Source organism: Macadamia integrifolia, unplaced genomic scaffold (genome assembly GCF_013358625.1).
Source record: "Macadamia integrifolia cultivar HAES 741 unplaced genomic scaffold, SCU_Mint_v3 scaffold_19A, whole genome shotgun sequence".
NCBI lineage: Eukaryota > Viridiplantae > Streptophyta > Magnoliopsida > Proteales > Proteaceae > Macadamia > Macadamia integrifolia.
The window spans coordinates 255,612-282,981 of NW_024870640.1; the positions used below are offsets into that span (position 1 = coordinate 255,612).

General features: G+C 37.3%; 1 pseudogene; it reads right to left on the minus strand.

Moving 5' to 3' along the window:
- Positions 1 to 1,800: 1,800 nt before the first annotated feature.
- LOC122071280 lies at positions 1,801 to 22,045 on the minus strand (annotated as a pseudogene).
- Between the last annotated feature and the right edge of the window lie 5,325 nt (positions 22,046 to 27,370).

A 27,370-nucleotide genomic window follows, 5' to 3' on the forward strand; every position in this document is an offset into this window, starting at 1 on the left:
TAGATCTAGAGAAAAAATTAAAAATATTTGAAGTATGTCTCAACTTTAGTTTAATTGCACTCACATCAGATAGAAGAGTACCATCATCCCCTTGAATTCTATGAATAGCATTGGAGCTGAACCCGGCTATCATTAAATTATTGAAAAACTGTGTGTTAGAGTCACCTAGTTGTTATCATTTCACTCTTGATTTATCTTTATTAAATATAATTTAATTATTTAGTAATAAATATAGACTAAGTGCATTTAAATTTAATGGCACACTAAATTAAAATATAATTTGATCATTTAATAATAAAATATTACATTAAAACTAATGCTGGGTAGCAAATTAACACTAGCGGCTACATCACTATATATTTTCTCTCAAAAGAACAAAAGATTTCAACATTAAGAAAATACATTTAAAATATAATAATGATGTACATAAATAAATTATATAAATATATCATATGATGATATAAAAGACCACTTAAAAGATTAAAATTTATGGAAATACCAAAGAAAAAGAAATGCAATAAATTATTTTTATCAGTAATAGAGAATGTCCTCTAAGGAGTTGCTATTTAGTTTTGCTCCAAGAATAGGGATTCTCTCCTTTATGCTGATGATCAATCGGGTGAACCTTTTCCCAATCTTGAATCTAGCTCTTATCCAAATAGTGGGCTGCCTAATTAGCCATCCAACGATTGGGAGGATTTGAACATGCATCTCAACACATGGGCGTGCATCACCAACTCCGTTCAACCGTTGAATGGTTAATTGGACGACCCAATAATTATATAGAATCATTTTCCCAATCCTCATGTTGTTCATTATTTTATCTCCTCTTATTAGTTTTTAAGTTTTCACTTCCAAAGAAAGTGATCCGACGTGGAACAAAATGTTCATAACTTCTCTATACAGTTCCATGTGAATCAGCTAGAATTATAACCATCGACAATGTACTCCATTTTGCTTCTAGATGCAAGAACCCTTCCAAACATCAAACAAAGTGGACATGAGATTCTACACTGAGGTGAGAAGCTATCTAATCCATTTCATCAAAACACAGTTTATTTTAGCATTTGAATGAAGGCCATTCACTAAGGCTCTCTTTGGTATGATTTTTCTTTTTATTTTTTACCTATTTAACAAAAATGATTAATGAAAACCTTTTTTTTTTATCAAAACATAAAAATGGTTTGGTAACTACTTGACAAAAATGATTTTTTGTGAGAAATAGTTTGGTATCTCTATTACCAAAATGGTTTTTTGGTAATAGGTGAAGAGATTCCCTTAATCCATATTTCTTATAACTCTTTTTCTCCACTTTGAACCGAAAGATGGAGCAAGGGGCTTGGATTTCTAATTACAAAGCAAATGACTACTTTACCCCTCAATATAAAGACTTTATGCACGTGTTCATTAAAGTTCAGCGCAAAAATAATTGAAAATCATTTTTTGCCAAAACACATAAATGACTCTTGATCTCTTTTTGGTTTTTGTGTTTTATCAAATTTTTTTAAATAGAAACAAGCTCCATAAATGATACCAAATACAGTCAAAACCATTTTTGTTAACAAAAATCAAAAAGAAAAATGAACCAAAAAGGACCTAAAATGACTAATTCAAATCCATTTTATTTAATTATTAGCTTCAATAGACAAATATTCCCCATCAAGTGGGGCATGAGATTCTAAAATTTATCTATGATATATATTACAAGGATGATAAAATAGAGTATTTTTCATGGAGGGGGGGGGGAGTTGTCTACATAATACACACTTTTACATATTCTTCTAGAAAGCTTATTACAAATCAGAAATTCTCTTTGTGGAAATCAAACTTCGTCGTAGTTTTTCAAGAAAAGTCTCTTGCTAACCTTTGTAACCTTGCACCTAAATCAGGACTTGCACCACAGTAAAACACTCCTGCAGTCAAAGAGTTAATTAAAACCTTAATTATATATACAATTTCGATTCGAAAATATGTTTAGGAAAAGGGTTTTCTTCCCATCACTATGAATAGTGAAGTATAACTCCTCACTATTTACTACATGGTACTATGATAGTACATGGGTTACTCCATTTGATAGAGGACAAGGCAAATCTCATTGCCTCATTGGTATAATGCCAGCTTAAAATGAGTGGAGGAAGTACAAAATTACAAAATCTACCATTTTCTATTTTATATTCAACATTTCAACATCTCATTGGTGTAATTTCAGCTTAAAAAGTAGAGGAAGTTGGTAAATTACAAAATGGAAATTCATCTCCATTTTATGGCAATTTGGTAATTTTATTAAAACTTTGAATCAAAGTTTGAATAACTTTTCTTGCTTACTTGGGACTAAATTTTGGCCTTTGAGATGGGAAAAAATTTGATTGCTACCCGGGTTGCCAAAGAAATGGAATAATTCACCTTCCCCCTTGGGTCATGCATTGAGGGGACAATATCGATATCGTATCTGCCAATACCGATTGGATCAACATGTATCGACTATCGATCGGTTTTGCCCTTGTTTTTTTTTTTTTAAAGTACTTTTTTTTTTTTTACTGTTTTACCGCTGAAACATAACGGGTAACCAATCCAGATCGGTCAAGGATCAGAGATCATCTCAAATACCGATATAGCCGATACAATACTGATACTTGAAACCATGCCTTGGGTTCACAAATACCCTCCTAGCTAGGTTATAGTATTTTCAAAAATTTAAAAATACTTTTCAAGATTCCATTTCTTTGGCTGCAACGTAAGCAACAGACAACTTTCATTATTGAGATGTATATGGAGTCCTTTATCACATGGATTGATCCATATATGATCAAGTGGCAAATAGTAAAACGTTATACTCACTAGGCATAGTGAGGCTTATAGAAGGACCCTGCAACTAAGTGGAGAACATACTAGAAATTTTTGCTTACCAACGCGTTGATTATCATGGTTAAGAGCAACATGTTTGAAAGCGTCACGCCAATTTGGCCTAGCAAAATGAGTCTTCACGCACGTCCCAGAGACAATGTCTAGACCACTCTTGGCATGGTGGATCGATTGAAGCATAGCGATTAGGGCGGCTCGGGCGTCACCTTCCTCATAGACACTACTACAATAGTTGTTGATCTCAATCACCCCATCTTGATCATACTCAGCTACTTCATTCATCACTTCCCTAAACTACTCAAATGAGCCTTCCTCCCTTGTGACCCAGTAGAAGTAAGCCCGACTAGTCACAAAGGATCTCTTGTCTATGCTCTCCACAACTCCTCTCCCTCCTTTCTCTATCTCCTTTCTTTGCTTGATGTTATTCAAGACATCCTTGATTATACTGATCATTGGTGTTGTCCCAATCCCCAGCCCAACCAGGAGGATTACCTTATATTCTTTGTAATCCTGGGCAGGAGCTCCATTTGGGCCATCTATCATTAGCTTTGGAAACCTATTTTGGTGTTTAGACTGGGGTCCCTCTTTTCCGTCTATCCTTTGGGTTCTGTCATTGTACTCGATTTTTTCACTTAATTAATTTTCCAAAAAAAAAAAAAAAATCAGTTCTTCGCAGCGAAAACAGAGAATATTGAACCAATTAACCAAATGTTATACCCATCAACTTTTCTTTGATTGCCTGTTGGAGTTTGGCATATCTGTGTTTGCTGCAAGCCAAACAAAATGAAATAGATTTACAATTAGAAATGTATAAGAGGAAGGAAAATAAACAAGATTTGGTTAAATGGATGATGGCTAGCTCTCTAGATTTTAATCTATATATCAACAATCAACACCATTGAGAATACAGCTTTGATTTGTGATGTCCAATCACCTGAGGTGCGAATGTGTGTGCTCAGGTAATCATCTCCTGGAGCAGATGTAATTGAAAAAGGATGCCTAACAGGTTGGGCCCGGGGGGGGAGGGGGGAGGGGGGAGGGGGGGGGGGAGACAATTCTAAAGTTTGGTCAATTGGCTAAAGGAATGAATAGACTCCACAGTAGAACAATTTCCCTATATTACCATTGAAAAGCAAAAATAGTTGAGCACATCACAAAGATGCACTGTCCACTTCTGTAGTTAAATCCATGGGGTTTGGTCATTTGAAGTGCTAAAACATTTCCAGGGTGAACTGCAACCTAAAGCAATGAATATTTAAAGCATTAAATTAATCTTACCTTCAAACTATTTAAGAAAACATTTGATGATATAATCACATTAAAGCATTAGATCTTACCTTCAAAATCTTCACCGTCTTATAGCTAGACCTAAAGACGCGAATTAATCGCTCATATCCATACAATGTAATCGGCACAACAAGATACATCCATGTCTGTAATGGTTGTGGCAGAAAAATTACAGCATGAAAAAACACACAATACTTATCCATTGATCCATATAATGGTTGCTAGTATGTAAGTGCTTACTGTTTTCCTGTACCATTCCTTGTTTGAGGTAGAGGAAGAGTCCATGGATGATGAAGAGGATATAGACAATGACAAATAGGTGGTGAGAATACCAGAAGGCATGAAAGCCTGTGAGCTTCTCTGGAGGTTTGGGGAGTTTAAGTTTGTTCCTTCTAAACCATGGTTGAGCTAATATGTGTGCAATTGTCATGAGCACAACCATTACTACTCCTGTCCAACCTTCTGTGCCTTTGAAGAACCACAGGTAATTTGGGGGCTGCCTTTCCCCAAAAAATGGTTCCATGGGCTCATATTTCTCATCTGTAGCATGTAGGAGTCTTGGGAAATCACGTCATATGTGCACCTGCGTGGAGCCCAACTCCTACTGCAATCCCTAAAGCAATTACCTGTGGAAAAAGATCACAAATGCAAGTATGATAATCGATTTTGCATGGAGCCCCAACAATCTTCCCCCTCCATGCAAGAATATACATGAGAATTGAGATTTTCTCCATCCTTGGAGGCACATTGGGGTTCCCAACCACCCCAATTCCAACCCCATCAGATATAAAGAAGGTTTGTTGGGCCTAGTAACCTTTTGGAAGTTGATATTGACATTGAAAGGAACCCAACAATCTCTCCCTCTTCGTAGAAATATACATGAGAACTAAAATCTTCTCCATCCTTGGAGGCACAATAGAGTAGGGGTGTCAATGGTTCGTTGTATCGGTTTTGGTGTGAGAATGGTGAAACTGAAATTGGACCAATAAGGATATTTCGGTTTCGGTTTGATTTTGGTTTCGGTGTGGTTTGATTTTGGTTTTGGTGCGGTTTCTTGTATCAGTTTGTAATCAGGTTGGTTTCGGTTTTTTGATCGGTTTGGGTCTGATTTTCCATACAAAACTATACAAATTTTGATTTTGATTTTTTTTTTGTTATTTTTGGGATGTTTTCAGTTTCTTACCGTTTTGATTTGGTTTTAGTCTGGTTTTTGAATCGGTTTCGGTTTGGTTTCAGGTTCAATCGGTTTCCGATGCTGTCCAGTTTGATAAGGGTGTTACAATATGCCAAACTGAAACCAGCCCAATAAGGTTTTGGTTCGGTTTGGTCCGGGTTCAATTGGCTTGCTCCAGGACGGTTTTACCGGTTCGATTTAGGTATTGACACCCCTACACTAGAGTTCCCAAAAACTCCAATTCCAAGCTCACTTAGAAAAATGAGAAAGAAGGTTTGTTGGGGCTACTAACCTTGTGGAAGTTGATATTGTCTTCGAAGGGAACCACGAAGCTAAGCCTGGTTTTGCTCCACAGCCAAGTGATGGTATTTCTACTAACAGGGAAGAGAATGAGGGCCATGTTGAACTTAAGAGTCTCGGCAGCTCCCTTGGATATGGAAATGCAGTAACCCATGATTTCAAACGCAGCTCTGTGGTTATACTCTATGAACTTCCAAGTGAAAAGCCCCCCCAAAGATGGAAAGCCAGAGGGCAACCACCCAAACCCTTTTCCAGTTGTACTCGAGGAAGTCGGCCATTCTTTGATAGCAACGCTTGATTGGGTTGGGTTCTTTGGTTGGGATCAACTTCTGGCTTAGTAGTCTACTTTGCTCGCGACTGTTGGTTGATTGGCTTGGCCCATGCAATAGCAAAACCTTCAAGTTGAAGAGCTGCCCACACAACATCAACATTACGTGTTAGGGAATTATAAGATATGGATATAGTTTGTGTGCCGCCACTTAGACGGAAACTCATTTTAGTAGCTTATGAATAGAGAAGAGAGCAAACAAGACTGACAAAATTTCAAAGGAGATTCAATCTAAAGAGGTGTTCCTTCTCGAACACTATGGATCCGGGTATCTCTCTCTCTTTTAGTGTAGATATTTTCTAATTAACAATGGACCATTAAAATAGCTTGCCTGAGAACCACTACATTTGTGTATCTCATCACAACCTCTATTTGGAAGTTGACAAGATAGTAGAGAACCTCAATGTATCATATATTGCTTGGATCCAACTCCTCCATGATCAGAGCTGCATATTCATCTTCGATCTTTGATAGTTTGTTAGCGGATGCACTGAGTTTTATGATCTGCACATTCAAAATTTCGCATTAGAAGCCCTATATATCATTCTCATTATTACTTGAAAGAATTTTCTCATTGATTATCACACCTAAGTAATTTTATTTAATTTTCTTTTACTGATAGCGAATCTCACTTCACATGTGGAATTAAAAAATTGTACAAAACAACGATAACTTTGATAATGACAAAATGATTGTTACTTCTAAATTATTTTTTAAAACCCTTTTTTATATTTGAATAAAAGAACTTTTAAGAGTAAAACACGGGTAATCAAAAGAAGGTTACAAATTCTAAGTACCCTCATAGATGTTGTTTAGACTACAACAATCCTTTGTTTGAATATAACATTTTTGTAAAATAATAATTATGAATCAATTTATGATTTCACCTCTTTGACTTCTTCTTCAGTGATTCGACCATCCGCGTTATTGTCCACCTTGCAATAGGCATATATTGTCACATGTCACACCCCTTAAAATATATATATATATATATATATATATTTAGGAAGATTTGAGAGAATAACTTTTATTTTGTTGACTATTTTTCAAGGTTAGGTTTGTTAAATAGAAATACTCTCATGCTCTTGTAGTGTTGGTTCATTTGATTCTAACGCTGAAAGCTTACATGTCAAAGAAGGTCTGGAGCCTAACATCAAAGTTTTCATTAGTTATCTGCTCCCAGAACTCACGAAGCTTGGCCTTGCTCACTGAAGGAGACTCTATTCCTCTCCTACAAGCCAATGCATCAAATAACACACCCGCAAACTCATCCAGCTCATCTTTACTCATTTCTGAAAAAATTTTAAGTTCTTAACCACACAAACTGATGAGAGAAACATTTAATTGTACCCTTGAACTAGAACTAGAACTAGTTAATTAAATAATCAAGGACCAGGTTTTCCTGAGGTCACAGTGAATGAGCATCAGCTCATCATGGCCCATCGACAGCATATAATAAAAGGGAGATATATTAAGAGAGGGGGGTCACATCTAGACAATGTTTTCCTTCATGGAGCGATAAAGGAAAACTTTGTCCAATAGTTAATGAATGAGTCATGGATAAATTTTTGGCTTTTGCTTAGTTGTGAACTTGTGATCCAATCTCAGCTGTTGGGGATTGTATTGGAGCCCACCATGGTTTCAGATTTTTTTCTATTAACCACTATGTGATGGGCCCACCACAATTCCAACACTCATGGTGGACAAGGATTATGTTCGCGCATAAGAAAACAACGGGGCTTGGTCTCCACATGTAATCCACTTCTTCAAATGACTTATGCAGCACATGAGAATGATTCTTTTACCAAAAAACACACACAAACATATATATATATATATATATAAGGATTATGTTCGCATATAAGAAAACAACGGAGCTTGGTCTCCACATGTAATCCACTTCTTCAAATGACTTATGCAGCATATGAGAATGATTCTTTTACCAAAAAACACACACAATCATATATATATATATATATATATATATACTAGTAAAGTCACATGTGCAAATGCATATGTGGCTTTATTTGGTGAGGGAGAGAGAGATGCTTTGATCGACATTTGGTGGAAGTGTATGTGCCATCAATTTGAAGATCACCAAATTAATCTTTGTTGTTGTTGTTTAGTTCTGACATATGAGTCAGATTGAAAGTAGATTTATAAAATAATTATATGCTTATAGAAGGTGAAGTTTTGACATATTGAAAACAATATTTAAAGGAATTGTAAAAGGATGGATTTTAAGCGTCAAAAGCAAAATATGTATATGATAGCAAGCACCTTAATATTGGGTCTTAATTTTCATGTGCAATGATTTGGTATCTAAAAATTCCGATCAATCATAAGGGTGAATAGAGACATTGTAGCGAATCACCATAGGTATCTTGGTAATTTGATCAAATTAAGGAAAATTAAATGGTTCTCCTTAGCATCAACTTCCATTCTGAGACTTTCATATTGAAATTATGGGTTTACAGCATAAGGGATCATGGAAAATAATAGTTGTCATTGTTTATTCTTATTTACTTCATGTGAAGTCTATATCCACCCATTATCCATCATCACTTCCCAGGAACATAACAAAGATTTATAAGGATCATCTAATAACATGTTCCAACTACCTTGTTCAATTAGCCCCAGTAGATTCATGCACATTACACTGCATCTAACATCTAGGATAAGGAATCCTTAGAACCATTAGCATGCTGATCTGGATTCAAGTTTATGTTGACAACAAATGAATGAAATTTTATGAAATTTAAAATCATAATTGATTTGGAAGCCCTTCCACTTAGGATGGTGGGTTCTTTACCTCCTGCAGCAAACATCCAAGGCATCCACGCATCCACGCATCTATGTTCAGTTCTATTTGTATCTTTTTATTTGTTAAATTTTATTGGTGGGTAACATGATCGTGCATTCACATGAGAAAGCACATTCCACAGATGGTTAAGAGCCTTTCGAGTTTTGATGCATAATCAGTCCCTCCTGATTATTTGCTTTATGATGAGGTCAATAAATTCATGTTAGTTTTGAATTTACTATTTTAAACAGTAGCTTCGGCTTTTACCAAAAAAAAAAAAAAAAAAAACTCAAAACAGAAAGACTACCACCAACAACCAGGTGAAAGCAAACTAACAAATCACAATAACTGTGTAAGAAGAAATAAAATGATCCAGAGCCTGCAAGAAAAGAATCAGGTGAGACCAAATAACAATTTGAATGAATGGAGAACGGGATGTATGATTTGCAATCTGCGAGAAAAGAAAAGAAAAATGATATAAGAGGAGAGAGGGTTAGTAACTTAGTTAATGTTGCACCGCGCTGCTGCTATGAAAGACCAGGAGGTGGAACAAAGAAGAGGACTTAGTTCCACAAGAATCAAATAAAAAATATGAGAGGGACGTGGACTTGCCTAGTTTCTTGATAGACCAGTCTGGCGAGCTAATATGTGCAGCTTTGAAAGAGATAGAGAGAGAGGGGGGTAATTTAAAGAAAGGGGTAAAGTAGGAGGCGTCTGAATGGGAGGGAGAGAGAGTTTTGGTAAAAAAAAGGAAAGTGGATGAAATTAATATATGGCCAAAAAATAAAAGACTTGGCAAAATCGTGTGAGAGTGGGAGGAAGAGAAAGATTTTCAGGAAAAAAAATAAAAAGAAAAGAGAGAAAGAGTTTTAGTAAGAAAAGGAAAGAAAGAATTTTAGTAAATAATTAAAGAAAGTTAATAAAATTAATTTATGATATTAAAAAAAAATAGAATGGGAAAAATCGTGTGTGTGTGTGTGTGTGTGTGTGTGTGTGTGTGTGAGAGAGAGAGAGAGAGAGAGAGAGAGAGAGAGAGAGAGAGTATTTAAGTATTATAAAAAAATAATTAAAGAAATTGAGCAAAATCGTGTGTGAGAGAGGGAAAGAGTTCTTGTAAGAAAAGGTAAGAAAAAGTTTTAATAAAAAAAGGAAAGTGAATAAAATAATATATGATATAAAAAAAAAAAAGGCAAAATCGTATAAAAATAGGGAAGAGAGAGATAAATATGATTAATTATTATAAAAATATAATAATATAAAGGGTACTAGCAATTTAAGAAAATGAAAAAAGAAGAGAAAGAAAAGATAATGAATAAGAAAGGACAAAATTGTCAAGTGAAAGATTTGTCACTTTGTGCTTATATATATACTAGTAAATACACACGTGCAAATGCACGTGTAGTGGAATATTTTTCATAGAGTTTGTTTGTGTAGATAAACTTTTACTCGTAAATCTTTTAAGCAATTTTCATTGGAATGTAGTTTTTTTTTCCCCAAAAAATATCTATGATCACCTTGGTTTCCAAGGGTTGAGTAGATCATACTTAGAAATGTTTCATCAATAGTTTCTTCCTTAAGTGCTACCTAATCTAGGGAAAAACTTTGATAGTAATATCAAGTTAAAACGCACATGCTAATGCATGGTTTAACATTGGTAATTAGTGTGTGCGTTTATGTGGATTTGAGAAATTATGGAATTAAATTGAAATTTAATATCTAGTCAAACATTTAACTCTTCTTAATTTGTAACATAACTTTAAAGTTTAAAAGCATTTAAAACTTAGGATCCAAATTTTGAACAAAAGATAATGATTGATTAAGGATAATGAGTAAAGAACATTGGTTAATATTTCTCTATTTTATTTTATTTTATTATTATTATTTTTTTTTTTTTTCGTATTCTTCAGCATCTATGACAGACAAAAAAATAAAATAAGACATAATATTAATAAAAAAAATATACAAACTGAACTTATAAAAATGGATCAAAAGATTCTAAAACAATATAACCTAATAAGAAACTAATATTAACCTAAAATTCATAAAGTTTTAGCGCAACAACTTTATCGGTTCATGCTTTGGTTTCACTCATTGTCACACCAAAACCAAACAAAACCGATCAAAATTGGTTCTGTACCTTCTTGGTATTCTTGTATTTATTTTTGTAGTATCAATAATTTATTTTGCTACTTGGTCAATTGTTCGAGATTCCGATTTATTTTCCTTTGTAACTTGACATGTGAGCAAGAGAACAAAGTGCAAAATTGGCCCATGTCCACACCTATTTATGTAATACTTTCATTGGCTTTTCATAATTAAGTTAGGTTTGCTTTGGGGAGATTCCATGAAGCTCTAGTTAAAGCGTCCATGTACTTAGACTTGCAAAGCAGCCGGCTACTCTTTCTACTCCAACCAATAAAGCCAAAAATTAGGTTATTACAAACCACAGTGTTTAAAACAGCAGGCAATGTAAATGGTATTCTTAAAACATTTTTATAGCATTTTCACATTTAAAATGGCCAAATGACCAAAATACCACTATGGTTAAAATATCAGAGTAGTATACTAAATATTTATATAAAATGCATGGAGATTACTCAATGATTTTTTTTTTCGGTAAAAGAATTATTCAAGGAACATAAATACAGGAAAATTCATCACATATATTTTTCTAAGATTTTATGATACCTTATCATATTTTAAACAGTAATTACAAAAATACTATCATAAAAGGGTAAAATGGAGAACTCAAAAATCCAGACCTTGGACCCAAATTAATCCAAAACAAAGCACAGATATGTGAACGCAAACAAGTTCTTCAATATTAGCAAGAAACCAGGGCTCAATTCAAGCTTTAAAACCTCATATTTTCATAAATGATTAAAATATCTCTAGGTAAAAAAATTGTCCTAAATAAATGCATTCTGACCTCAGGAAAATTAGTTAACATCAAGCACAGTATGAATTCAAGCTTTAAAACCTCATATTTTCATAAAGGACTAGAATATCTCTAGGTAAAAAAATTGTCCTAAGTAAGTACATTCCTGCCTTAGAAAAATTAGTTAACATCTATGATTTATGATATGCATTGCACTTAGGAAGTATTTTTTAAAGTCTTTTTAAGTTCAAAAAATAAACCTCTTTGCCCTATTTAAAAAAATATATATTACAATAAATATAACTAAAAAAAAAAATTAGGACATTTAGTTTTGATTTGTATTGATATAGCTAAAAAAATTGAATTTAAAGGAAAAACCATATGATATCCTCAATGTATCAATATCGACCAAGATTGTTTTTTATCCTAATATTGATGTTTATAACTTTGGTAGGAGTATTTGATTCCATTCAATTATATAGAGATAGTGCTTCAACCGATTGAAATCGATTGGTTCAGCATAGATTTTTTAAACCGATGTCTCATTGGTTTGGTGGGCATAAGCCTTCCACCCCTACCGTCACAAGATTAGTGTACAACTAAGTGATGCATGTACCTTCTTGGTATTCTTGGATTTATTTTTATAGTTTCAATAATAGATGACTACCAATCAAATACTTGCATAATGTGAATTTACTATAACCGAATTTAGTTACAAAGAAATCCATCTCCACACCCAGATGAAGCAATACAGCCAAAGTTTCAAAATTAGAGCATGATACACTTTGCATCCACATGGGTCCAACATGCCTGAGTATTTCTTATATTTGCTGGTTTAGTTCAAGTCTCTAACATTATCACAGAAATGAGCAGGCAGGTATACAAATAAGAGTTCTTCCTTACCAATCGAGAATCAACCATGCAGCCCACACATACACAAGAGCTACTGGCAAATGCACTAATGGTTTCCAAAAGAACAGCAGGTTAGGTATGGATGGCATTAGACAAGAGTTGGGTATTGCTTAGCTTGGTGTCTAACCGTTCTCTTGTACTAAGTTGGCTCTTGCAAATCATGATTTCAATGATCAGAAGTAGAATAATGGGATATGAGATAAATAAAATAAACCATACAAATATAATAAAGATTTTCGGGTGGGGGCTAAATACCTGGATGAAGAGGTGATATCCATCTGTCTGGGCAGGATCGGCAGGGTTTGGCTGGTCCAGCAAATCTTGTATGCCAATTTGCTTCACCATGATAGCTGGTCTCCAACCCTACTCCAAACCTACACATAATAAAAGCAATTTAAGTAATGGCATGTCAACTGAACCCCATCATATATATCAAATAACAGCAGCAACAGGATGTCCAACAACAGTGTTGGGTACTTACACTGTCCTCATCGAGAATCGATAAACAAACAGTTCCTGAAGGGTAAATATTGGAATGGAAGAAACCTTGAGGAACTTGCACTTGGGTGATTTACCCGTTGGTTTTGAATTGGTTGGATTGAATTCAATCTGCTTTGGCAAGTCCTCCTCTCACTTGCGTTCCATCCAGTACCCCACTGTATCAGATTTTTTTTTTTTTTTTTTTTGTGAAACCACTGTGTATCAGATTCAATAGATGAAAATCTCATAGGAAAGAATTGTTAATTTTTAAAAGTCAATAAATTCCATGGGAGAAAGAAGAAAGAATATAAAGAGGAGGGGAGATCGTGCCTGGGAGAGTTTGGGAGAGAGAAAGAAATCTCTTGTCAACTCTCTCTTTGACTATTTTTGAAAAGAGGGGGAGTTCCAGAGGGAAGAGAGGAGATATAAAATAAAAGAGAAAAAGATTAGAGGGAGGGGAGATCGTGCGTGGGAGAGTTTGGGAGAGAGAAGAAAGAAATATATTAATTCTAAATAAAAAGAAAAAGATAAAGTAGTCATGGAAAAAATTTGCCACTTCGTCCTTTTATATAATAAGTATAATAAATAAGAGAATGATTCTTGCATGCAAATCTCTTCGGAACTTATTTTCTATCACCTGGTTTAAGGAGTTGGTGCCCAGAGAAGGAGATTGTGAGACCAAACGCTCTTATATTCTGATGTGTGCCGGTGAATAGGGGGGAAGAGTTACGTACCTATGCATTGACCAAAGCGACTCCTGGGAAGTGACCCATGAACGGCCAAATCGTTGAACCGCGATTCAACCTGGGACCAACATTTAGTGACGACGCTTTTAGCCATAAAGTGAAGCCCTTGAAGGGCACGGGCAGCCCCTGACTTGGTGCGGTCGACTTTACTGAATTGCTTGGGTGGAGCTGAAGCATTACGTCTGAGTACTGTCTGAGAGAGCTTCCTCATTAACCGGAAAGAGAGGTGGGAGTAGTACTCACGGAAAGAACTCCGGCAAGTACTAAGGAGTGCAGCCCCTGAAAGGGCAGCAGAGCTAACTTCTTTGATGCTTTGGATGGACACCAAGTGAACATCTTGGATGTCTAGTGTTATCTCAACGTAATGCTCTTATTTTTCCCTTCTCTGCTGCCATTTGCTTCTCTCTTTATTACTGCTTATTATTAATGCACCATTTAGAGTTAGAGAAGGGCCACTAGACCCACTTCTTCCTTCCATTTCCTTCAAGGGGAGAGAGAAAGAGAGGGATTAGTTAGAAGATTTGGCAGGCTTGGATGTTTACAGTGACTAAGAAAGAGGGTTTTGTATATATTAAGTGAGAGGAAGAGCGAACAGAATGAAGTAGCGGACAAGTGTTGAATCCTTATATGCATGTAGGTCGAGGTGAAAGATACAAAATATTCTTTTTTTCTTTTGAATAATAGAAAAAAGTGTCTAGCTCAACCCCCACATGTCCAATTCTTGCAATTATGGTGGGACCACTTGAGCAATAATGGAACATCTGCTCCATTCTCGCATGGCAAATCGAACCCTCAACCTCGGACCAGCAAAGTGAAAGATGCGAAGGGTACGTAACATTGGTGGAACAAAATAATAAAAAACACAATAACACGTGAAACATACGAAGTGACTCTTTACCAACAAGGAAATATGATGGTTATGTTTAGGGTTGTCAATCGGTCGGTTCAATTTGAATTCGGTCAGTTGAATCGGTTTCGGTTTAGTAATGAGGAAGATCAAAATCAATCCTTTAAGGAATTTCAATTTTCGGTTGGTTTCGGATTCGGTCCAGTTTGGTTTTGGCTTATTTCGGTTTTTCAATATCGGGTTAATATCGGTTTATATCGATTTATTATTGGGCTTGAACCATAATGAAATCTTACATTTATAACTTATAGTGACGAGATTTAACAAAAAAAAAAAAAAACTTTAAATTTATGATTAAATCATGGTTTATCGTTGTATGAGAAAAATAACTAATATTGAAGCCAATGGATAACAAATTACTAAGAAGATAACTAATATTGATATCACAAAATGAATCCTATCAGCCAATCATTCATTTAATTATCCAACTAGTTTTATTTAGTGAACAAGGAAATCAATGGAAGCATTATTACAATTTACAAATCAATTTCTCTATTTATAACCTAATATTTAATGATTTGTAACAATTCCTCTTACAATAAAAAATTTTCTCACTAATATTGTAAAAAATGGATAGTCAATTCACTAATTTATAATCTCATAATCATTTATTTTTTTATCGGTTTTTTGGTTGTTGGTTGGTTCGGTTTGGATCGATTTTCAGCTGATCCCAACATACCTCAGTCCAAAACCAATCCAATAAGGATCAGTTTGATTCGATTTGAGTTTTATTGGTCGGTTTTGGTCGATTTTATCGGTTTGGGCTAGGTTTTGACACCCCTAGTTATGTTAGAGCGGAAATTGGTGAATTGATAGACTTTAGAAGTAGACACGTAGCCTTACCTTACCCATTTAACCACTCTGGCATTCCAGAAATCTGGTTAATCTTCACGTAACTGAAGTGGGAGTCCACTGGCTCAACCCTGTGAAGACTTTGTTAACTGCTTGCTGGTCAATGAGAGAGGTTATAAGAGAAGGAAAGAGAAAGAATAAAAGAAGAAATAAAGATAATCTCTTACGTGTTATAAGAGGAAAGAAATTACAAATGCAATCAAAGCAATCACCTTCCCTTTTTATTGGGATTTTTTTTTAATCTTCTAGAAATAGGAATATCAGTCCATATCATTTCGTCAAAGACTTTAACAGATGTCAACATACCAACGTATGTGAAGTAAGAGTCCACTTCACTTAGGTGAAGATTCACTGAAATAGCATTCTAGAACGAAGCAGATTGCGCATAACAAAAAGTCTACCATTTCATGCAAATTTGGCATGCCCTCTATTTGGCCGCATGCCCTACGCGCAGACATAGACCTTGCCCCATGGTTAGATGCCTTTGTGTCTCACTGGTTGGTTCATCCATTAGTTTAGTGGTCACGCAATCAGGTAGTGAACCACAGTCTTTTGAAAGAATTTAATAATTGATGAAGGATCATTGCTAGGTTGTGTATAGCATGTGCCCTGGGCTAAATGATGGCTTTTGATCAATACCTTGGCTCTAGTGCTGGTGCAGGGTGCACATTGCTGGTAGCAACATTTTTCCCTTTCATGGGGTCATGGCACATAGGAGCTCGTAAAATTACCATTCCACTCCCTATATGAAATTCAAAATCCCTTTCATGTTAAAACCCTTGGGTGTGTTCTCATTGGCCCCCATATTGGTGCAAGGGCCACATGACCAGGCAACAATCTCTTGCCTTAATAATAATAAGGGGAGTAGTTTTTTTGTCAAAATGCATGGTTCCTATATCAACATGAGGGCCAATGAGGGCTGGTCATTTCACAACCCAAGTACGCTGCCAAGCAAAGTTCTTTTTTCTTAATAATAACCTCAAAGTCCATGATCGTGGAAAATGATAGCGTGACTAGTACTTTTCATTGGGTTTTTAGGGAGAATGATAGACACACCACTTGAGTGCAGTAAGCTAACTGGTGGCACTAATGGGAGTGTGAAATAGAATATTATATAAGTGGGCCGGGGGTTATTTCAAAAGAGGGAAAAGAAATAGGCACAATGAATGCTAGCTTACGGGGTGGTGTGCCCAGCTTTTTTTCTAGGTTGTTGTTGTAGATTTGATTTAAAAGTCTGATTCATATTTTAAAGTCAAAGTGCATTTCATCTTTTGCTATCTAGTCCCTCAGTGTCATATTCTCCTTTGATAATCAATATTTGTCCCTTAAAAAAAATGAAAACAAAATAAAAGTAGAGATTAATCTGCGTGAATGCTTACTGTCAGGCAACCTAATTAGTTGAGGTCTTTATAATGGTTTAAAGAACCTCATTTAAGTTCTAGATTTTTAAAGACTATTGCATTTACAGTTGCAATGTACCTCTGCTGCATTGGTAGTTTGTACTTTATTGTTTATAAAATAAAGATAAAATGCAAATTTGTAAGTACCAAAAAAGAATGTCATTCGCAATCTATTATGATCTTTTCGCATGCAAGAGTGATTCTATGGGTTTCCTTCTCATGGGGGCAGTTTTTTGTCCATGAAAGGCCCCTACGTCACAACATAGGCGCTTGTAATGACCAATGTACCCCTGTGTGTGGGCATAGGAGTCTCTCGGGACGAAAAACCGCTTGCATATATTTTAGTTTCCTATCTAATATTTATCTCTCTCCTCCCACAATAGGGGTAGATAAATCATCTCATAGGAAATGAGGAGGAAAATAAAAACTGAGGCAACCCGAATCCTCTCCAGCTGGTTGTACCCTCCAACCCCCATCTCACATGATCCATAGGGTGAGGGGACTATCTTTGGTGATCGGGGACCACACCCCATGAATGGTGTGAAATGAGATTGAAAGATATAGCCGGCTGGAGAGGATCCAGATTCACTAATGCATGCATTCTTTTTCCCTATATATTAACATTGAGCATATCATCTTCCAGTTGACTCTTGTGTTCTCCTTCTAGAACCCAAAAATTATTGCCCAAGTTAGGAGGATTTAGCCCATTGATAATCCCATCGGCTTTAGCTTTCCAATTATTTCCTGCACGGAGAAATCCGCTTTCAATAATGGGATAATCTGTTCGTAACCAACCCAATTACAATAATCTTTTGTAATCAGACTTATTTGCCCACCACAATTTTCTTTTTTTTTTGCTAAAAGATCATGTATATTAAGAAGGAAAAAAAGCGAAAAATATGATACAAAGAAAGACACGGGCCTCAAAACCACATCTCAACACAGGTTGAAGAGGGGACGCACAATATCCACCTTCGGCATGACCATTAGCAAAAAGAGGCAACCACCAAAACGACCATCACAAAAAGAGGGAAAAATTACCCTAGCACATTCTATATCTAGAATGACCAAAGGCATCCATGTCTAAGTCCATCTTCACCTAAGGCGACCAAGATGTAACCGAAGATGAAATCTCAAAATGAGCCGCTGATTTGAAAAGGAAGGCAGCTACAGAGTTTGCCTCACGGAAACAGTGAGTTATCTTCCATTCCACCTCTGCCAAGTAGGACATGCAGTTTATCCATCTCTGGTACGCTACCCAAGGAGATTTTTCTTTTGGAAAAGAATTACCACCGTCGTCGAATCACATTCAATCCAAAGCCAGAGGATGCCCAGTTGTTGCGCCACCTCAAGACCAATCATTACAGCCAAGAATTTCGCTTCAAGATTTGTTCGAGTTCCTAGGACGCTTTGAAAGTTTCCCACCACCTCGGCCTTTCTCATTTCTTAGAACACCCCCTGCACCAGTTTTCCTGGGTTACCAATTGAACATCCATTGGTGTTAAGTTTCACCCATCCTGATTGAGGGGGGCACCAATAAATTTCAAAATTTTCATGGTGCCTATGCCTTACACCTGAAAAACCCAAGCTCCTAGCATTTAAACGATCCACAATGGATAGAGGCGAACCTGAATGCACCAAGGATTGGGAGCTAATATCGTTTCTCAACAGATCAAAGCACTGATCAGCAGAGATACCCACTCCATCATATTTCTTTCTATTCCTTTCCAGCCACAAGAAATAAGGAATTAAAACAAAACCCTTCAGCCATTCACCCTTAAAAGAAAGCTTTGAAGCTTGATCCTTCCACCAAGCCATCAACTGGTCAATACCATCAAAACCAGGCCAAGTAACTCTAAAGCACCCACAAAACTTCTGCCATAGATGAGCTGCAAATGAACACTCGAAGAGAGAGTGATTCCTAGAATCCTCATCAATGCCACACATATAGCAAACCGAGGGCAGCATAATTCCACATCTTTTGACATTGTCATCAGATGGAATTTTGTTTTTGATCTTTCTCCAACCAAAAATCGATTGCCTTGGCTGAAGTTGGCACTTCCAAATCAAAGAAAGCCACGCCACTTTTGGAGATTCCTTCCTCATCTTATCCTAGGCCGACCTTAAGGTAAAAACACCTGAAGATGTTAATCCCCAATGGCATTTGTCTTCCAAGTAAGAGATCCTAATGCTATTAACTTGATCAAAAAATTTCTCAAAAAATATGGATTCGGGATGGGGGAAATTCCACTCACATTGCCTAATGAAATTTGAGACCCTTGCCTGTAGAGAACAGGAAAGACCCAGTGCAGATCAGCTAGCTCTTCAATAGATTTATTTCCCAACCAACTATCTGTCAAGAAATTAATTTGATGACCATTTCCAACAGTCCACTGCTCCTGAGATTCCATCCATTTCCAAACCTTTTTGAGACCAAGCCAAATAAAGGAAGAGAGGTGACCAGTTTTCAGAGATCCATCAGACTTCAAGAACTGGGCACGAAGAAAAGAGCTCATCAAGGTTTTTTCATCTTTAATTTACAATGCTAGCTTATAGAGGCAGGCAAAGTTAACATCACACAACCTCCTCATGCCTAGGCCTCCCTCCCTCTTGGGTTTGTAGACTTCGTCCCACTTGACAACAATCTTTTTCCCTAACTCCATATCTCCCGACCAGATAAAGTTACGCATCCACTTCTCCACCAGCTGAATAGAACTACCAGGCCACCAATATATTCCAAAATTGTGAATCGGAATGCTAGAGATCATTGATTTTACAAGTTCCACCCTTCTTGTCATAGAGAGAAGTCTACCCTTCCATCCAGACAACCTTCTCTTGATTTTATCCAAGACGGGCAGCATTTAATCTCTTTTAACTCGGCCCTTAAAAAGCTCAACCCCCAAATATTTTGTAGGCAAACAAGCAGAAGCAATACCCAGATAATCACTTATGAAGTGTTTTCTGTGAGGAGACCAGAAGGCCTGATATTTAACCAGAAAAGCATGAATATTTTTTACATATTTTACCGAGGCATTTATAAAGATAAAGATCTCATCAGCAAATAATAAGTGAGTGGGAGTGGACACACCTCGAGGACCTGGGAGAGATTTTATCATCCCCTTCTGTGTCAAACCGCTCAAACCTCTACATAGCACCTCCTCCACTAAAATAAAGAGAATAGGGGATAAAGGATCACCTTAGCGAAGACCACGACCCACCTCAAAAAAACCCACAGGACCTCCATTTACAAGCACAGACACCCGAAAGGAAACCAAAATTTGGTTAACCCAAGAGATCCAACTTGTAGAGAAACCAAACTTCTTCAAAGTGGTGAACAAAAAATCCTAGGATAAGGAATCGAAAGCCTTCTGGACATCCAACTTCAGCCTCATACCACCACCCCTTACCACTGAGTGCATCATATTGGAGAGCTCAGATACCATGCTAATATTTGCTAAAATGATTTTACCTTTCTGGAAAGCACTTTGCTCCTCAGAGATCAAGCGAGGTAATAAAACCTAAAGCCTAGATGCCATAATCTTAGTCAAAACCTTGCAGAAGAGGTTCCCAATACATATGGGACGAAACCTATCAAGGGATGCTGCCCCCTCAACTTTAGGAATGAGAGATATAAAACAATTATTAATCCCTTTAGGAAGTTGACCAGCCTCAAAAAATATTTTAACAGCCCTACAAAAATAGTCCTCAACAATCGGCCAATATTTTCAAAAGAAACTACCTAGAAAGCCATCTGGACCAGACGAGCTAGCTGGATCCAGGTCCCACACCGCCTGCTTGATTTCATCCCTGCTCAGAACAGCCTCCAAATCCACCACATCATCCTCTTCCAACACTCTTGGAATATTTTCTAATAGGTCACTATGAACAACAGTTTCGAAAGCCTCATGAAACCTCTGATAAAATTCATAAATATAGAAAGCAATGTCACTCTGATCAGAGACCCATGAACCATCCTCCTTTCTCAAAGGGGTTATTTGATTTTTAACACGTCTTAATTTCACAGATAGATGAAAAGATTTGGAGTTGCAGTCTCCATCTTTTATCCATCTCAGTTTTGCCTTCTCTACCCGCAGCTTGTCATGCAACTGACTTGCTTTCAACAAAGCTGTCTTTGCATCTGCTTCTTTATTGAACAATTCATCTGTCATACCAGCTACTTCAATCATATCCTGAACCTCCTTGAGGACCAGCCTTGCCTTCTCAAGCTCATCGTTCAAGTTAGGAAAAGTAGGACCTCGCCCATGGTCTCAACATCTCATTAACTCTTTTTAATTTAGATGCCAGGATGAAAATAGGGTCACCACCAAACTGACCCCTCCAGTGTCCTCCACCACCGAAATAAAACTTTCATTTTCCATCCAGAAACTGTGGAAACAAAAGGGGATATTTCTAGGCTTTGGAATATCGTCCAAAGCTATTAATAACGGGGCATGATTAGACACTGAGGACACCAAGACCCGTTGCTTCACATTCTTACAGAAATCAAGCTACTTCTCATTGCAAAAACTATGATCCAAGACTGCCCTCACATTACCTCTTCGACGATTATTTGACCAAGTAAATTTCTTTCCCAGAGAGGGAACAACTCGCACCCATCAACCATTGCCCGAAATTCCGCTGCCAATCCAAGATTCAAAGCTCCAGGGCCTCGCTTCTCATGAGAAGCTAGAGTGGCATTGAAGTCCCCAATTACTAACCAGGGAATAAGAGTAGACACCTGCAACCCCAGCTCTAACCACAAATTCCTGCGAATAACTTTAAAAGAGCTCGCATGAACGAAAGAAAACCCCACACTACTCCCAGGTCTATCAAAGACAATGGACAGATGTTGGTCGGACATGGCTACAACCATAGGGCGTTGAATGCCTAACTTCCAGATCACCCAAAGATTAGGGACCATCCCATCCCTCTCATTATGAAGAAAGTCTACATCATAACCCAATTTATTAAAAAATAAAATAGGAAATTTACACACCTGAACCATGGGCTGAGGTAAAAAAATCACCTCTGGAGAGTGCTCCCTCAACATTAAACGAAGGGCACCTATACCAACAGCCTTCTTGATGCCCCGAATATTCCAATAGATGACCCGCATAGATCACCGATTTGAAGAGGTATTTTTGTCAGACTTTTTTTCCTGACCTGCTCTTTTCTTCTTCTATGAGGCTCCCATCGTCGAAGTTCCAGGGTCTTTCTCCCTCAACCTTGCCATTCTATCCTCTACCATGACCTCAGAGTGAACGACTGAGATAGCTCCCCCTTCGCAGTGCACTTCCTGCATGGATGAGACAATATGTTCCCCAATAATTGTCTGAGGGTGGAGGGAGCCACGATCATCATCCCTACCCCTACCCAAGCAACGGGAAGGATATCGAGATTCAGGCAGAGGCACACCTCCTTCAACAGTAACGTTCAGGGACATCTTCTCCAATCCCAAGGACGCTTGGTCTAGATCTTGGATTGGGTTTGCACTTGGGTTATGAGTAAACCCATTATCAGAGACCGCATCTGACCCATCCACCTCAATCATCACACCTTCCATATTTGGAGGAGGAGAATAAGCAATGTTATTCCTTATACCATTCATAATCGGGCTATGCATGGAAGTTTCCAAAAAAATCTGGATTCCTCCCTCAGCACAAGGCTAGTTTGAATTTTGAATATTTGAAACTAATACTGGATCAGGATCAATATTCTGATTTAGTGCTGATTGACTCCTAGCTGGAGACACATCAGCCAAGTAGCCTCTGCCTAAGTTGACTCCGTCTTCACAGTAGACTGCACCTGGAACCTGCACAGACTTCTCCACCGTAGACTGCTCTTCGTAGTCTATCTTTCGCTGCCTACAACTGCCACTAGATGCCCTACTCGCTTGTAATAGCCATATCTTTCAATATTTTCCTCGTAAATCACCTTTTGGACGAAGCCAAAAACTTAGTTTGTACCAGGTTCCAGTCTTTCAACCTGAACCTCTTCCACCCTCACTGCCGATTTAGAGATATAAATCTCTACCAACACCCGCACGAAGTAGCCAAGAAGGCCTTGTCTCATCCTTCTATCAAGGGCTACAGGACGTCCTACTGCCTTTGCAATGGATAGGAGAACATTTTCGTGCCAATATTCTAATGGCAGATCTGAAAAACGAATCCAGATCAGCTTCGTGGAAGACTGCTTCTTGTGAATGTTAAAATCAGGTTTCCAAAGTTGGAAGCGGATCACCTGATCTCCAAACCTAAGAGGGCTTCTCATCCACACTGTTGCCTTATCTTCCTCTTATCTGAACTGAAAAATAACAAATCATTTTCCCAGGGGGTGCATAGTTACCCCTTGGCTTAAGTTCCACTTTTCCCGAGTCTCCGTTCTCAAATCATCGAAAGAATTTAGACGGAAATTCACCTTGTCGATTAATGCAAAGCAGAAACTTTGTCTCTTTGATTCATAGTCTTTTTGCAGAATCATCACTCGACGAAAATTCCCAGCTTGGATTGGTTCAGTTACAGAGTCCATAGCTGGCCAAGTCGAGTTCCCAACTACCTTCGCATAAGAACATCGATGATCTCCACCATCATGCCTCTTCTCCGGAGGAGGAACTCCTGGGCCATGATTCAGAGTTTCTCTGTCACCCCATCATCTTCATCCAAAGCCAAATCTGCATTCCCAGCCAAATCGCCAGAGCACTCTCTCTCCTCCAGTCGTCATCTCGTCTCCTCGAATTTCCTATCAGCCACCACATTCTATTTACAAACTTTTCAAGTTAAAGGTAATTTTGCAATTTTCCCTTCTCCTTGTCTATCTCCCTCTGCCTTTCTTGTCAATCTCCCACTCCTCTACCCCTACACTCTGTAACCTACAACTGTGCCTGCCCTCCCACTACTTTTGCATACGACTGCCACTTGCTCTTGTAGGCCACATCCTCTAGACCTAAAGCCAGAACTAAGGATGTGAATTTGAAATAAAAAACGTTTAATAAATGGTTTGGCTTTGATTTTAAAATTGAAATTGTGATTCGATTTTGATTTTAAATTAAAATAGTGATTCAATTTTAATTTTGAGGAAAGTACACTCCCCTCCTATGTAGTATGGCTTAATACCACTTTCCCCCCACGTATTTTCAAAAATACCACACCCCTCCCCTATAGTTTAAAGATTCTATCAATTGTCCCATTAATGGCTGATGGTGTTAAAATGTCAAGTACAAAAACCAATTTACCCTTGTGTCTATACATATCTTTTTTTTCCTCTTTTCTCATCTTTGGACATAGCAAGAGATTGCATCCCGCTGGAAGCTATTCCGTACAGGGGCGGCACAACAGTGATAGGCTGCAAAGGGTTTCTGTGAGGTTTCCATGAGGTGGGTGAGCTTCGGTTTAGCTTTCGATCAAATACAGACAAGTTCAAGAAAAAAGCCCTTTGCAAAACCTCTTTCGATCCAATGCTCTACAATTGCAACCCTCTCCACCAGCGATCTCATGGAACGTTAATGGTGACGCTTGATTCTTCCATTTTGATTTTCAAATCGACAATTGAAGAGAAAAAACGATAGATTAACTTCTTCTTACCTTTCAAAAACAAAATAAATTCCTCAATTTTGTTTTCCCATTTCTTCTTTTCTGGTATTTTAACCATTATGAGTAATCTGGGTTTCAACAACTGAAAAAAGAAAAAGAAAAAAGGAAAACCCAATTCTGCTTGGTACTTTTGGAACTAAAGAGGGGAAGGGGTTTAATAGCTAAGGAATCAGGAAACATAGGCAAAAGGGGCTATCGTCTTCTACCTCTATTAAGAGGTGAAAAACCTCATGAACCAGGCCTGGTTCGAGGGTAATACCTCAACCGATTGAGCTTCTCTCAGCCTGAAATTTCAGGTAAGTCTTTGTAATACTTGCGTATTTGAAACGCATCCAAGCACAACCCAACAACACATGAGATGAAAAGGTTTAAAATTCTACAATTGTTCTTGACATTCTTCATTCCCTTCTACCATGAAGTTACAAAAGCTATCAACGAACTTCGTCGAGACCCCTTACCCTTCCAATCTTGTCATACATCGGCGATTCCAACATTAGCATGAAGAGGTTTATGCGCGAGATGGAATTTGTTGGTGCTTGATTCTTCAACTCAAGATTGACTTTGGAGATGTGAAGACATGATGCTTGATCGATTAATGGGAGTTCATTCTCTTCTTTGCTGGGGTTTTTTAGGAAAACAGAGTAGTAAAGGCAAGGTTAAAAGAGAGGAATCTAGAAGGGATGTTGGAATTAATTGAGGAATTGAGTTTTTATTCTTCGTCTTTGGATGAAGAGTACTCTTCCTTGCCTACGGAACCATTACAGGGTCAGGTGAGCCAGTCTCGATCAGGCCATTACTCGACGAGGTTTATGAGGAGATCGGAAGCGATTGTGTGTCAGTCAAGGAGTTCATTGGTGGCGGTGAAGAATAGGATGCCTAATGAGCATGGCAGATCGTGTCATGCTATTGCAGCGGCGTCACGACACAACAGTGATATACTATAGAGGATTTCAGTGAGCTTTCCATGAGGTGAACTTCAGTTTTGCTTAAGAGATCGACTAATGGTATTTGCCTATTTGTATCACTAAAGGGTAATTTCGGTATTAAATTTAATACATTAAGGCTGATGTCATCACTTAACTGGGTTATGTAATGGAAAGTGCACGATTGATAGAATCTTTAAACTATAGGGGAGGGGAGTGGTATTTTTGACAGTACGTGGGGGGAAAGTGGTATTAAGCCAAACTACAGTGGAGGGGAGTGTAATTTCTTCTTTAATTTTAAAATTAAAACCTGTTATATTAATTAACATAAGTAAGTTTAGTCAATCAATGTTAAGTTTACATACATTTCAACAAAAAAAATTATAGAATAAACAATTCAATCTAATGTTAAAATTTACATCCATTTCATTCCAAATTTTAGAAAACATAAGAAAACCATTTAAACCGGAACCAATTATAAATAATTTCGATTTTAATATATGAAACTGTTAATTAAATGGTTTGATTTTGATTTTACCTACAAAATCTTACACCAAACCGAATCAAATCATTTATACCAGAACCAAACCGATTAACATTACCCCCCACACCCCCCCCCCCCCCAAAAAAAAAAAAACCCCCACCAACGCCTCCTCTTTGTTCAAGCTTCAAGTTTTGTGGTATATTGGACTATTTTTTTGAGTAGGAAGTATACAAGACCTTTGAAACCTTTATTTTTAAAGGTTATTCCAATATAAAAAGAGATCTCCAAAAACCAAGCTTTGTGTTGGAAAAGGAACACTCTTCTCATCCGTGATGCTCAAAGGAAAAGGTTTGCTCAGAATCAACATCAACATCGTGGTCGCTCTTTATATTCTCCACTCTCTCTACACTTCTCTCTACCTATTCCAATAATATCGATTCCAAATGTTCGTATTTCCGGACTAAGATGGTTAGATTGATAGATTTCACCGTCAGGATTTAGCGTTGGGGAAAAACTTCTAGGTTAGTGCTGAGGCGATTAAGATTCTAAACCAACCATTTTGATTGAATCCATCTTATTTTCTCTTTGAAGAAGCTGGCATTGGAAACCTAAATGGCATAAGCCTGGAAGCTGACCCAAATAAACTAACAAAAGAGTAGAGGGTATCATTCCTGTGATCATGAAATCCTTTGGACAATAGGTGAACTTTGCCCCTCTCCCGAGAGAGAGAGAGAGAGAAAAGATCAATCAGGCGAAGCCAGGTGTAGTTGATTACTTTATCACTCCTATTAGTTTATAATTTCTCATTTTCAAAGAAAAGCATCCAAAGTGGATAAAAAAATGTTCATAAATCTACATACGTATGTAATAGAAAAACTTTATTTGAAGACATTATTCTTATAATTTAGTTCCATTTTATTTGAAGCATTATTCTCTTAATTTATTTTGCACAAACATCAGTTGTTGGGCATAATTGAGCACAACCATCAGATCCGTATCAATAAACAAATACTGCCCCAACTGCCAACATAAGGGAGCAAACTTCCCATATCTAGAACTGAGAAGGGGTGCTTCCCACATCAGAAATCAATGGACATGAATAATGATATCAAACGGCCACTGTTCTACACTGCTTCAGGTCAAGCCAGAATATATTTGAGACATCCCAGGAAGAGCTCCCTTACCAAGATAAACCTCTCCAAATCCAATCCTCTCTATATGATGTTATAACCCACAAAATAATCCAAAAAACACCTTGCTAGCTCCAACAAAGATAACAAAGATACGTACCGAATACCAATCCAAGAGTATTTGTATCCTGATCCTTTTAACAGATATCCCTAACCCTAAGAGTATTTGTATCCTGATCCTTTTATATTTCCTCTCTAACCAATGTAACCAATATCATCAAGGAAAAAAGGAATATATAATAGCAGAGAACCAGC